This window comes from Alexandromys fortis, unplaced genomic scaffold, assembly GCF_014885135.2.
Source record: "Alexandromys fortis isolate MF-2015 unplaced genomic scaffold, M_Fortis_MF-2015_v1.1 scaffold_12, whole genome shotgun sequence".
Classification (NCBI taxonomy): Eukaryota; Metazoa; Chordata; class Mammalia; order Rodentia; family Cricetidae; genus Alexandromys; species Alexandromys fortis.
Window position 1 is genome coordinate 3,516,080 of NW_026067937.1, and position 15,235 is coordinate 3,531,314.

The window sequence follows — 15,235 nt, forward strand, 5'->3', positions numbered from 1 at the left end:
GGGGAAGAGACAGAAATCTTTAATAAATAAATAAATTAATAAAAAAATAAAATGGAAAAAAAATCCACATAACTGAATATAAACAAAATCAAAAATACCTAATTCAGATTCTCGTGCTCTTGTCATAGTACCAATAATGAATCCTTGGGAGGAAAGAGACAGAATTTTAAGTTTGAAGAAGTCCTAGGAAGGAAACCCAGAAAAGGTCTTTGTACTGATATTTGAGGCCATAGAAGCCTGCTCAACATCTTCAGAAATACAGTAAGATTTAACTATTTGAATTTTAAACAGTGAACTTTGGGATAATTATATACATTTTCTTTATCAATTTGAATATATAATAAAATCTATAGCAAACTATTTCAATCACTTTCATCAATCACATAATCATTCCCCTAAAAAATACTATTTTACAAACATCTAAAGTCAAACAGATACTAACTGAAATGGAGGATATGACATTTAGCACTACAAGTCCGCTGTTACTGCTGCCACACCCTAGCACAGAGTGGTTCTTCAGAGTCTCTGAGTCAGTAAACCTCCAAAAGAAAGTTGACGTGTCTTAATCAGCAATTTCTATCATTCCCAGATTGCTGTTTTGTTAAACCTAACATCCCTTTCAATATACTTCTCATTTTTCCTATCTTTTATCCCATTATTTTATCTTCCAAATACCTTAACTCTTAGTGGCATTATTATGTATCATCCATGCTGCAAATTAAATTAGTACGTACCTTTCCAAGATGAATCAAATTCCTAAATTACCAAGATTTCTAAATTACATTGAAACGACCTATATGTATACAGAAAAATTTACAACACTGGTAAGACCTTACATGTTCATGCTGAATTTAATTACGATGTGCTTATTTTGGACCTTAAGGGAAAAAAATATTCTAATAGAATATGAATGGCACCTAGGAAACTAAGTCTGAAGAGCCACTAAGTAAATAGCTTAACTTCAAGTATAAATTCCTGCTGTGCTGATTAAGAGCAAACTTTCAGGCAGTTTGTCTTGAAAAAAAAAATAATACTTTAAAAAACAATTACACAATATTATTAACTATCACAGAGAGTTATCCTTAGGTGGTAAACTATCTAACTAAATAATACAAGTCTTATCATGATAAGGAAAGAAAGATTTCGGTCCCTGTATTTCATGGGTAGCTTTTCCTAATAATAAAACTTTAAGTAAATAGTTTTTCAAATAGTAAATACACTGCTCAGGAGAAACACTGTTACACTTTCTCCCCTATTCGTTTCAAATAGAGTAAAATGACAAAGAGCACTTACAATATAGTAGTTTGACACCGGTTCCACCAAATCCAGTTAAGATGACAGCCTGGCAGGGAGAGCTGGCAGAATACTATTTATACCTACATTCCATTTGCCAGCTCTCCAGTACAGACTACATAGAAGATATAGGTACTACGTACAATCAGATGCTATAGGTGCATCTGTAAAATGACTGTGCTTTATTCTTATACTATCACAAACATACTTTAATCACCTATATTCAGTTAAAAATTTAAAGTTGAAAAACATTTAGACCACCATTTTTATAATGTATTTTTGAAATGTAAAGCTACTAGATCAAGAAGCACAGTAAGATACAAGTCAAGTCCTCTGAATAAATATTTTTAAATTAACTACTCTGAGATCATAACACTGACAACACTAATTATCTTTTCTTGTCTCGGCAGTTATGGTGCATACTGTTTGGGTGACTGACGGGATAATTTCGCTTCATTTTCTCTCAGTTTATTCTGAATAGTATAAAAGAAGAATATTAAAACAATTAACACCTCTAAACAAAGTATTTGATAAGGTTTTGGACAGAAATAAAATGTTTAAAAAAATTAACCACTGAACTGATTCCAGAGCAAATAACTGCAAGTGAGAGCTGGCTGGGCACCGCTCATCTCCAGCAGTGCACTGACTATCCTCAGCCCTGGCCATGCTGACACCATGCCTCTGATCTGAGCAGTCTGAGTGAATGGGGTTTAAATATCAAAAATATGTGTTACATATTTTAAATTACTAAATGTAATATTCACCAAAAACCGTCATCAGCAATTCAAACAATCAAAAACAGGTAAAATATATGCCAAGACAAATTATTTTCAATTTCCTTTATCTATAAATATTTTTATTTTATCAATAATGGTCTTATATACAAAAGAATATGATAATATTTAATCTCATGTGCAAATCTTTACTAACATCAACTACTTGGTCACTCAACTAGGAAAAAGTATAAGACATACCAAACAAGTTTTATGTTTGAACAGTTTAATAAAATTTGAACCATGATACTCAGTTTATGTATGTCACAAAATTTATGAATCACATTACTTATACATATTACAATAAAAGATATATTCTTTGCCTTGATCACCTGGTTTTTTGTTGTTGTTTATAAAATTAATCACAGTTAGCAGGGCAGAAATCGCTTTGAGCTTCATGAATGACATCCAAGAGATGGGAAAGGATTAGTTCTCGGCTGCTGCCAGTTATAACGCCAGGTGGCTTTTTCTGCAGTGAAGGTGTTACCGATAATCCCATTACACTGGTACTAAATCTTGCAGACATCAAAATTATCACCCAGGTTCCTTTTCATCCCATCCTTTCCAAATGACTGGAAGTCGCTTCACCTGAAAGAAGTCAAATCCACATGCAGCTGCTGTTTTAGCAGGCAGCAAACTCCCTGAGAATGCCAGTCATGATTCAATTTTGCTGTGCTGGTGGCCCCCTATTCCCTGTCCAATAATACATCTGTTAAAAAATCCTACAGCTACAAATCAACTTTAATCCTACCAGGGACCTCATGTTGGTCTCGTCTTCCAAAAAGGCAGCAGGGTCTGCTGTCTATCTCTGCTAGTGTCTGGGGAATACCCTTTAAATCCCCGTCCTACTTAGAAGAATAAGCTAAGGATCACAAAACATGACCTCAGAAACCCTGATATGACTATATTCTGACCCAGAGGCATTCATTCTAGGTGAAGATTAGAACTTTGCATAATAAGATTACACAGCAAGTGAATGATATCAAGGGACTGTCCATATGCAGCCGCCTGGTTCTGTATAGACAGCCTGTGCTACACAATATGCACCGCAGTGAAAGAGCTGGGTCTTTCTAGCTGAAATAAAATAGATTCACATAAATTAGTTGGCCATTTCCAGAGTCCTAAATCCCCTATTACATCTTTTATTGACAGCTCCTGTGAGGATAGCACAAATGTTACTCCTTTTTTCTTCTGTGCTCCTGTAACATCATGCTCAGTAATTGAAATGTACATAGATTACGTCTTAAAATTAACGTCTTGTTTGCTGTAATCTTGGATTACAATCGACTGTGTACATAATAAAATTAAGAAATCAATGGATGGATTTATCATCTCCAAGAAACTAGAGGTATTGTTTATAGAGTGGTTTAACATTTTGTGTCAGCACTTTAAATGCAAAAGTCACAGAGACTAGTCAATAAAATTTCAATGTGTCAAAGAGTACAACAGGCACTGGCTAACACCTACATAAAAGTTAAACTGTGTGAAGATTAAGTCATATTATTCATAGTTCAGAAAGTGGAAAAAATTTAGGGATCTCATGAATATATGATAATCTCAAAGCTATATTCTAGTCAATTATTTATGCTAATGTCTACATTTTTAAGATTTATTTTTATTATTTTTAATTTATGTGTATGTAGGACTGTATAGGTATGAGTGCAAGTGAACATTGAAGTCAAAAGAGAACATGAGAACTCCTGAAGTCGCGAGTTACAGGTGGTTGTGAACCATCTGACATGAGAGCTGAGAATCAAATTTGGGTCTTATGCCAAGAGCATTTCATGGTAGTAAGTGCTGAGTAACTCCTTCAACTCAAGTTCTTCCAACTCAAGCCTACAATTCATTATAAAGTGGGTATGTTGTTTTCTGTTGCTGTTCATTTGGTTTTTGGAGATCAGGTTGTTCTGGCTGTCATGGAACTTGCTCTGTAGATCAGGCTGACCTCAAACTCAAGAGATCCATCCACCTGTCTCTGCCTCCTGAGTGCTGGGATTAAAGGCATGAGCTACCACCACCACTCAGCTTTCTTTACACTGGGGTTTTTTAAAGCAAAAAACCCTAATCATTGTATAGCCACACTGTAAAATAGCTAAATCACCTCATATTAATTGTAATTCAGGGTTTTATAATTCATAATTACATATTTAAAATACGTCCCACTGAAATAATATCTCTTCATAGTACCATAGACAGCATTTCAATGTAAAGAATTCTAGAGATATTTAGAAAACACTATTTCATAAGTCACCTTTCCTCTCCTAGGAGGCCACAGGTATGGCTCCAAGTAAATGTAAGAAAAGAAAGCTTCATGCCAACTGGCACAAGCGGCAATCTGGAAAAATCTAAGGGCATAAAAGGGAAGAGTTATATTTATTTTAAAAAGTGTTAAGGCTCCTTGTGTGATTCTTGTAGAACTTGACTCAAGGATACTTGAAAAGTGGCTTATTTGCTAAATTTCAATTACCCTTACTTTCTGAAGAATGTTCCTCATTCATTACACTGGCCATTACTGCATTATCATAGTATATTTAAGCCTACCTACATGCTACCTAGTCAGTACTCAGGAGTCAGGTGAGAAAATTCTGATATTTTTATGTTAAGTGGTATTATTGGCAGAACTGTAAACAAACATAATTCAATTTTATAGCATGTGAATATTCTTTAGATATCTTGAGTATATCATTAGAAAAATAACAAGGAATGCAAAGATTATGTATGTTGATTTTTATTTTTACACTACTCAATAAAGTGGTCACTGGCCCCCATGAGGCTGTTGAGTACTTTAAATGTGATCAGCTTAAACTGACATATACTATACAACACAATGAATTCTGAAGACAGAAAAAAATAGTGGGAAAACTACAATAATTAAAATTTTTCTATTGACACACATTGAATAGTTAGGCAATTATTGGTTATAGCTGATTAAGAAAAACATTACACGGTTCACATTGAGTTGTCACTGGACAATACTGTGTTGGTAGTCACACATTTTCACAGCTTGTTCCTGTGTTGGTTAGCTCTTGGCAACTTGACACAACTAGAGTTACCTAGGAAGAGAGAACCCCAATTGAGGAACTGCTTCCATCAAATTGGCCTGTGAACAACTTTGGGGGCATTTTTTTTAAATTAATGATTGATGTGGAAGGGCTCATCCCCTTGTGAGAAGTGGTAGGTGGTCATGGGAGATGTAAGAAAAGAGACTGACCAACCCATGTTTCCCGAGCATGAAAGTAAGTATTTTCCAATGTTCGTGCTTGTGCCCAAGTTCCTACCATAGTCAACGATGGACTATGATGGGGATGAGAATGCTAGAAATACCATTTCCTCCCCAAACTGCTTTGGGTCACTGCATTTCTCAGAGCAATCGAAAACAAATAAGGACAGTTCCTAAGTGAAATGAAATTGTACAAGGTAGCATTAGAGCAGAGAGTTACTGAGGGAAAACAGTGTCAAAACTGACAGATAATCTTAGAGAAGACAGTATAGAAACTTGTCATACAAATCTCTATATATGTTTCTATCTTAAAGGAAATGGTAGAAGATGAGATTTCCCTAACTGCTGGTCATTGTAAACATAAAAGGAATCATGATGTGTCAAGTTGAAAACAAATGCTTCAATATAGTAAATCTAGGTTTGGTTTGGGCTGTTTATTTATTAATGAGACAGGATCTCAGTATGTGGTATCAGCAGGCTTCAAACTCATGGTGATTCTCCTGACTCAGCCACAGAATTACTGGAATTACAAGCATTTGACAATATTTTTTTTTCAGAAGTTTTTCATCCTCTCAAATAGAATTGCAATACAAATGCAAATTTAAAAATAAATATATCTCTCCTGAGCTACTTCTGTATGTTACACAGGAATGCAATAGAGAGCAGCTTAAAAACGTGTCTGGGTTTATAAAGGACGACAATTTTTTTCTATATAAATATAAAATTGTTTATACTCAAAACTTTTCAACATATTTAAGTAGAAGAGAATAAAGCATTTAGTATATTTCAGAATGTTAGAGAAATCAGAGATTAATTTTATAAACTATTAGTAAACTGCTTTTCCATGTCTTTTCATCATATCCATTAATGTTTTTAAGCTTTCACTTAAAAATGGTTCAATAAAAACAATACATAAAAACAGTGAAAATATGCAACATATGCCTAACAACTAAAAAAGAGAATGACTCATTTACAACAACTACAGACAAACCATAATATGATTAAAATATAAAGTCTATCTCCACCAAGTATTCAAGTTTGATTTTAACTATATGACGCAAATTAAACTATTTAAGGTACTAGTAGCTTGCTTAAAAGTTGTTTTTAATAGTTATTCCATTACAATATTTATTTAACATATAACACTACTGATGAAATAAGATGGTTAAAACTTAATCTATTCTTTAGGATTTAATTATGCTATTTTTCTCTAGCCTCTTAAAATTATTTAAGTTTAGCATTTTCCAGTTACAAGTATCATATAGGTGCACACACACACACACACAAGCAAATGAAATAACAGTAACAAAACCCCTTTCTAACCATCAATAGATGAGTGCAATGATATTCATTCTAAGTTAATCTCCAGACATCCAAATTCATGAATAAAAATTCATCAGTTTTAAATACACTGAGCCTATTAAGCAAGAACAAAAGCATATGCACAAAAGAGCTTTTAATATATTTCAAAGCCCACAAGAGCCATGGTCTCATTAAAATTATAAATTACACAAACATGGAATGAAGATTCAAACGGCAGTGCAGCTAAGCAGATTACAGAAAAGCCCGCGTTCCATATGATAACACACCATGGCCCTCCCAGATGGGGGCTTGGAACAAAAAGGCCATCACCACAGCTAGGGAAAACCTCCTTGTGATCTCTGGTTTCTGTTCAGCACATGACAGCCAAATAATATGTTGATTATTCTGTTTGTGCTGCTAAGCTTGTACGATGGAATAAAAGCGATATGATCTATTGTGAACCCAATGCTAATGTGTTGCTCCACTCATAAGTAATATATTGATTTTATTTTGAAATTATCTTTTATCTGAATATCAGCTTTTAAATGCATGAATTAAAATAAAAGACAGAATAAAATAATAGTTAATTTGATACTTTAAACTAAAAAATGCAATTGACAAGTGAAAACCAAGCTTAGTGAGAAGTCAGATCTAATCTAATCACCCACCTTTCTTTAACTTCTGCATTGTGATGAGAGTGTACTTTAAAATATGTCTTAAAATGGAAAATTATTCTCATTATGAAATATAAAAGTAACACAGTAATAATTAACTTACTAATATACATTACTGACAAGATAAAAGCAAAATAATTAGGGTATTCAAAAACATAATTCCATAATGTAAATAGCACACATTAGAACATATAGTGACATTTTGAAAAAAATATAACTGAAGTCTCATAAATGTTTAAAACTTAACCACAAATGATAATCATACGGTCCTACTTAAAATAATTTAAAAGACACTTAAAATTTTTAACTGGAGCTGCCAGCATTAATACATTGCCTTGGTGACAAGAACTAAAATCTAATTTTTCTTTCCATTAAAAATGGATATTTAATATGCTAATCTTTAATAGAGGGAATTATACCTAATTTAGGTTACTAGGATTATCTAGAAATGCTTCATGAAATTATATATTCATAAATAGACATTTATGGATATAAGTGTCACTAACATGGAAAGCTGTACATTTGGTTTTCTACTCCAAAAATTTCTTTCTGATAACACAGTAGATTCTCCTTAAAGACAAGTAACAAAACAAAGTAGCAACAAAAGAAGCACAATCAACAAATGTGGATAAACAGTCCTATTCTCTTAAGGAGTTATTTTGCAAAAAATGACCCTTCGTCACTTAAGTCCATTTCCCATGGCCCTCTCTCCAGATATAGTCTTAAGTCCAAAAAATGGAGCAAAATTGCCACACAAGAAAATACAGTCTAGAATGGTTAAGCCTAAAGGACAAAATAAAGATATGCTTAGAAAACTTAGCAAATAACATACCTAAACTTATACAATTAATATTTCTGTATCTATCTATATATTCAATATTAAATAATCTCTAACAATAGGTCATCTTAGCATACATTTAGGTCTTTAATAAAACAAACTAAACTTATATCATTCCCTTCCATCACTCCATAACTGTTTTTGTCAAGATGGATCCAATTTCTCATATTCCTTTAAAGTATCACTGTAATTATTTTGCAATGATAACTATATTCCAGATGAACATATCATTTATCAGTAATAAATTTTATTTTTATTTGTTTGATTTTTGAGACAGGATCTCACTATGTCGTCCCTGTTGGCCTAGAACTGCTATGTAGATGAGCACTGGTCTTGAACTCAGTGATCTTGCTGAGATGGCTCCCAAATGCTGGGATTACTGGCATGCACTACCACACCCATCCCAGACAGATGATTTTGCTAACTATAGCTCTTATTTTTTGTGTATGAGAGTGTACCCGAGCCTATGTATGTGCACCACATGTACACAGTGGCTACAGAAGCCAGGAGAGAGTACTAGATATCCTAGCACTAGAGTTATGGGTGGTAGTTCACTGCCATGTGGTTGCTGGTATTCTAAATCAGGTCCTCTGGAGTAAGTGCTCTGAACTACTTGGCCACCATTCTAGCCCATCTGAAATATTTTGTAAAAGGTGACAGTAACCAGGACTTTTGACAAATGTTCATTGTAATGGCTTTTAAAATTGCCTAAGAATAAATACACCAAATAGTAGCTAAATGCAGAAAGTTTGAATTGGTATTCACAGCGAAGGGTTAATATAAAAGAATAAAGATGAACGTAACGCAGATGATACTTTAAAACAAAATGTTGAGTGAAGTAACAGAATAGATACTATTTTATAAAGAAAAAGAGGCAGGTGGCGGTAGCTTTTAATCCCAGCACTCAGGAAGCAGAGGTGGGTAGATCTCTGTGAGTTAAGGCCAGCCTGGTCTACAAAGCGAGTTCTAGGACAAACAAGACCACACAGAGAAACCCCATCTTGAAAAACAAAAACAAACAAACAATCAGAAATTCTATGGGGCTGGAGAGATGGCTCAGAGGTTAAGAGCCCTGACTGCTCTTTCAGAGGTACTGAGTTTAATTCCCAACAGCCATATGGTGGTTCACAACCATCTATAATGAGATCTGGTGCCCTCTTCCAGACAGAACACTGTATACATAATAAACTTTTTTTTTTAAAAAAAAGTGGTACATAGAAATATGTACAAGCAAAAAAAAAAGCACCCATATAAACACACACGCAAAAAAGCACCCACATAAAAAACACACATGCAAAAAAAAAATTAAGAAAAAGAGTCAAAATATAAACATATTGCTTAGGAACATACATGAAAACTAAAAATTATATATAATTAATATAAATACAGCAAAAGGTAGACTATTTGTTACCTCTAAAGAAATGAGAGACTAAGCTAGACGTGGTAAAATAGAGTCAAGAGTCTCAGGATGCTTGAGGACAGGAATGGGAAACCATCAATAGTCAGACTCCTCTGCTCACTAGGGAGAGGGGGAGTGAGGGAAGGGAGAGAACTGCATCAGATTGCAGAGTGCTAGTGATGCTCCAGGCGTATGGGGATTTGGGTTTGTTATACAGGTATTCACAATTAGTCCACATATTTGCCTATGTTTCTTCATAACCTTACATTATGTAATGTAGTTTTAAGTTATGTATTATCTGTGATAATGTATTCTTATCATGTATTCTTGCAATTTTTTTGGCTGAGAAAGAAAAGGTTCTTTCTCTTATTAAAAACAATTTACATTTTTGATCCACTTTTACAATTTTTGCTGCAATATTGTAACAACAAAGAACCATTACTATGCCTACTTCTTGATAATTCCAATTAAGTATGACTTTCACATGCTTGCAATAGCTATAAAAATATGGGAGGCTACCTTTAATCCCAGCACTCGGGAGGCAGAGGCAGGCGGATTTCTGTGAGTTCGAGACCAGCCTGGTCTGCCGAGCTAGTTCCAGGACAGGCTCCAAAGCCACAGAGAAACCCTGTCTCGAAAAACAAAAAAAAAAAAAAAAAAAAAAAAAAAAAAAAAAAAAGAAAAGAAAAAAAAAAGGGAGGCTTGTAAATAATGTAAAACCAGTTGTTCTGTTTAACTTTCACTTATGGACTTAATGCTATTTCTGCCACTTTTTCTTCTTTTCAAACTAAAAAATGCATACTTACTCTAAAAATTCCAAATTACAACCAGATAATTTTGTGCAAGTTGCACTGACAAAAAACTAAGAATATTTAGCTTGAAAATAGGAGAAATATAGATTCATTCTTCTCTCATATGCTTTAAATCAATTTTAGAAGGACTTTTGTATATGTATGATAAGGTCTATGATGGGTTAGCTGCAGATACAATATTTGATGTCAGACCCACTGTCACTCTGTGAAGTATACTCTCTACATGCTACCAAACATAGCACCTGGAATCGGGTAAAGAACAAGGTATATAATATTTTAAAACATCTATGAAACATAAAGCATAGGTTGTTCATTTAAATAGATCTAATACGATCTAGTTTGCATAGACGGAAATAATTTTGTTTCTACAATGGCATATGGGAACACAATTGTTATAACAGTATCATTATTATAATAGTATACCTGACCTACACTACAAATCAACACACACACAATTAAAGAAGTTATTTAAGGCCCACATTGACAGGCATCCCTGAATATATGTTTGCGGACCTTTAAATGCCACTAAACAGAAAGCAACCAACAAACATGAGAGGATCAGCCTTCTCATTGCACTATACTAGATTGCCAACACCGTGGCAACAGTATAGTGCTACTTTGAGGATCGCTTTTGTGAATGTAGCAAGGACCCCTGGTGTGGGGAGGGAGAGCAGTCAAGCAGTTCTTTGCTCACCTACTTAGTGCCAACCTTAGAAAGCCACATTTTGTCCAGCAGGGAGCAGTCTTACAACAGCCAAAGGACTTAACTTGAACATGAAACCCACAAAAATAAATGCTTTTTTTTCTTCTGTCTTTTTTTTTTTTTTAAAGTCCACTTACCATAGGTCTGTTCTACAAGTCATTCAACGTTAGCGTTGTTGCAAGGATTAGAGGAAAACCCAAATCTAAAGCAGGTCTCCAGGCACATGTGAGTCATCCATGGTTGCAGATTCCTAAAGCAGTAAATCAAAGAAAGCTGTTAGGTCATCTGGGACCAAGCTGGGCTACATTAATGTATGGTGCGAGTAGATATTTCTCAGGGAATTGTATCTTTCTTTAAGTGAGGCAGCAGGAGTCTTCACAATAGATATTCAATAGCATTGGACTTTTATCAAATGATAATATTAAAGTCTTTTATCTAAATGAGGATTTAAGAAGAAGTGAAAAGACAAAACAGGATAGCAGGTTCGATAAAAAGCTGAGCACTGCAGTCAAGGAGTTGATGAGAGAGCCATGCAGACTTTTACAGATCAGCATGCATATCTAATGTCATCTTTTCTTTGTGGACAGGGATTTTCTATGTAGTCTTGGTTGTCCTGGAACTTGCTTTGTAGACCATATTGCTTCAACTCAGAGATTTTCCCGCCCGCAGAGTGCTGGGATTAAAGACCAAACGCCACCATGTTCGGCTAATTTTAAAAGTGTAAACATAGTAGAAATTAGTTTATAATGCTGTTGTAAAAACTGATTAATCATTTAATGAATATGATGACTGCACATGATAATGATACTATAGAAAACCTCAGTCAATTGAAGGGCAAAATATTTTTAATGTGAAAAACCTATGATATAATTAGCTATCATAACTCAGCATCAGCTTTTATGACTTACAGACACAAATAATTGTCTCTGCTTCTACTTGAAATGCCGAAGTTTGCATTGCATGTGTTTATATAAGGCTTTTCAGTGGCCACACCAAAAAACCAATTTCTGCTTTCAAAAAATGATTATCAATCTTCAAGTACATATAATTTGGGATTTTTGTGTAAAAGTCTGCTTAAATATATTTATTCATTTATTTATAGGGATTATATCTAACCTTAATCTCATTGTATTGCAAGTCTCAAACACTTTTATTATTTATACTACTCATATAACTATTTTCTTAGTTATGTAAGCATTTGAATCCTTCCTAAATATTTTAGAGTCAACATCAAAATAGCCAAACTTCACCTTTGTTCCAATCAGTTAAAGACCACCATGATTTTAATAAAGAGGTGGTTTAAGATCTTGTTATAACAATGCATACTGAGCAACAAATTTCTTTACATCAACAGAACTTTAGTGTTATTAATGTGTATACATATATACAATATCCTTAACAACTTCTAGTTTAAAGGCTGAAAGAAAGTGATTTCTCCAGCACCCTCAAGTACTGATATTAACACAAAGAGTATTAGCATGTTAAGAAATACGTTTATTGGGAGGGAAGTGCAGGCCTGCCATAGCATCCATGGAGAGAGAGGTCAGAGGACAGCTTGTTTGAATTGGTTCTCTCCTTCTACCATGTGGTCCTAGAGGGGGAACGCTTGGTGGCAAACACTTTTAAGCATCAAGAAATCTCATCAATCCATGAGCCATCTCATCAATTCATGAAATAATTTTATCAACTAATTATGCATCAGCTCTTAATTGTTGTAAATACATTTCACAAAAGTTTGCATATAAATGACTATTACCAGAAGAGACTTGAGAGAATTGAGTAATGTCTTACTTCCCAAATTACTATCTACTTAGAATCATAGCACGTGACTATACATCACTTGCAACGTAATTAAGGTAAGGCTCAACATGAGATTATACTAGATTAGAGAGGTAATAAATCTAATATGAATGGCCTAATAAAAGACAGAGAACAATACACAGAGCCATGAGTAGAAGACGTTATATAACTGGTGGCAGGGACTGGAGCTATGGTTTCACAACCAAGAATATCAAGAGCCAGCAGAAGCCAGAAAGGCAGAGTCATTTCTTAAATATCTGGAATGAATATGGCCCTGCTGACATACAGACCATACTTTTTACTTCTGATGTTCTGGAAAAGTTAGCTTTCTGTGAAGCCACCAAGTATATATCAGCTCCTTATGGTGGTCCTAGGAAATTCTTGTAGATCCTGGCACATGAAGTGGGGTGGTGCTCTAGCAGATACTTACAACAGAAAAGCTTAGATTGCCTTAAAGAGGCTATATGTAGAAATACACACCTCTCTTCCGAGTATCACACCTACGGGAGAGCCTGGTTCAAAATCACAAGTTTAATAACACTTCTTTCAAAAGTAGCTCCGAAACATTAGTATATTCAACTATTATAAGTAAACACTGAAAACAGTGAGGAGCTTGACCATACTAGAGACCTTGAAGGGTTACTAGAATATAAGGTATATAAAATCATAGACAGGTAGAAAGCAGTACAGCATACAGGCAGACAAACAACAGTTCATACAATAAATCCTGAAGCTGCCATTTGCTTCTGTGGGGCAACATAAAGAAGTGCCACACTCTTGACTTTCAAATGGCTCAAAGGAAAAGACTATGCTGTGACATACGAAAACTACACGAAACTCGAATTTCAGCTTCTAACATAGCTGTGCTCAACCGCGAATGCCAGCTCTCATGGTTAACTCATGAAGAGACGAGCAGCTTCCAAAGCATACATAGCCTTCTATTTGTAAGTCATTCAAACGACTGTTGAGGACCTGCTTTCTGCTTAGTCCATTAAAAAAAATATAAGGATACGAATCCTATGGACTGGTGACATATTAAGAGATGAAAGCAGCCATTATCAAATCTTTCTGGTTGATGGGTTGTTGCTAAACATTGAGGTTTGTTGCCCTCTTCCCCCTCCCCCAGAATATGATTCTTTATTTTCTATTTTTGTTATGGAGCTAACACTAACCATCAACACCTGATTCTCCTTCTCCACCTCATTAGGATTATAGGATTGAGTCCAGGCCTGAAGAAAAAAAATACAAAGTAAAGTTGTGATGGCATTCCCCCTTAGTCCCAGCACCAGAAGGAAAAGGCAGGCAAATTCTGTGAGCCCCAGCCATTCACGGCTATATAGTGAGACTGTGCCTCAAAACGAACAAATAATGAATGAATGGATGGATGGATGAATCCATGTATCATTCATCACTGTCAACAGTAAGTCAGTATCACAGGTGTTGACTTGGAACTCATTTTTAGTTCAAACATTGCTTATCTAGAATGCCTTTTAAAAATCACTTAACCAATTCCTCCTCCAGTTCTCATCTGAAAAAGAAAAATCAAACCACACAACCCTAAATTACATGGGTTTTCTCCCACAAATATAACAGTGAAGTAGGACCCCTCGCCACTAAGATCTCGCAACCACTAGAAAATGAATCTAATTCTTCTCGGGTGTCAGGGGAGAGAAACCTTAGGTATTTTCTGGTTTTCTGCAGCTGCTTCAGAGAGCGACAATTAAATGTGTGAAGAAGGTTGTCAGAGTAACACCTGTCATTCACACTGCTTAGGAAAGACTCTCCAAGATTTCCAGAGATCCTAATTAAAACTAAGGAAAGCTGGTCTTGCCAGAGAGGTATAGTCTGTCAGACCGGGAAGAAAGCCCAGTGGCTTTGACGTTCCTAAAGGGAAGTTTCTAAGTCAAGTCCTGGGCTCTAACAGGCTAAGCCCAGGCGCTCACCAGCCACTGGGGTCACCTTTACATCCTTTCCAGACAGCACAACCATTTAAGAAAAGATGGTCTCGCGTGGGGAAGACGGGGATAACTTTCCTTAGAAACCAGAAAGGCGAGAAAAGCGCCTCTCCCCGGTGCTAAACATCAAGGGAAACGAGAGCTCTCCAACCGGCGGTGGCTAGCGAAGCCCCGCGGGCGAATGGCTCCTCCAGCCTTTTCGGTAACTCCGCGCGAACGAGGGTGCTCGCAAACCACGGATGCCCAAGGACAGTACCCACCTGCGGCCCAAACACCAACAGAAGTTCCTCAACCAGAACTCTAGCAGACCTGGTCAACCCGGGACGCATCCAAGCCTCCTGCTTGACGTACAGAGCACTTTTCAGCAATAGGCCTGGCGATTGGCTGGGTAGCAAGGCAATTCCCATTTCTATTGGCTATCAGTGGAGAGTAGGCGGGACTTCGGGGCTGTGTCTCTGACGGGCCA

The 15,235-nt window shown here is 35.6% G+C and overlaps 1 protein-coding gene across 5 annotated transcripts in view; it reads right to left on the reverse strand.

Annotated features, from left to right (window-relative positions):
• The window catches only part of Immp1l (inner mitochondrial membrane peptidase subunit 1), a 47,114-nt gene extending 31,998 nt beyond the window's left edge, over window positions 1–15,116 (reverse strand). For 2 of the 5 annotated variants that reach the window (XM_050147035.1, XM_050147032.1), the window contains exons 1-2: window positions 15,030–15,116; window positions 11,152–11,264 (exon numbers count right to left, since the gene is read on the reverse strand). The gene's annotated coding sequence lies outside the window, so the exon portion shown is untranslated. Of the gene's footprint in view, window positions 1–98; window positions 144–2,398; window positions 2,655–11,151; window positions 11,265–13,986; window positions 14,039–15,029 lie in introns of those variants that run through there. The other 3 variants (XM_050147033.1, XM_050147034.1, XM_050147030.1) reach the window with 3 other exon arrangements.
• Window positions 15,117–15,235: the final 119 nt, after the last annotated feature.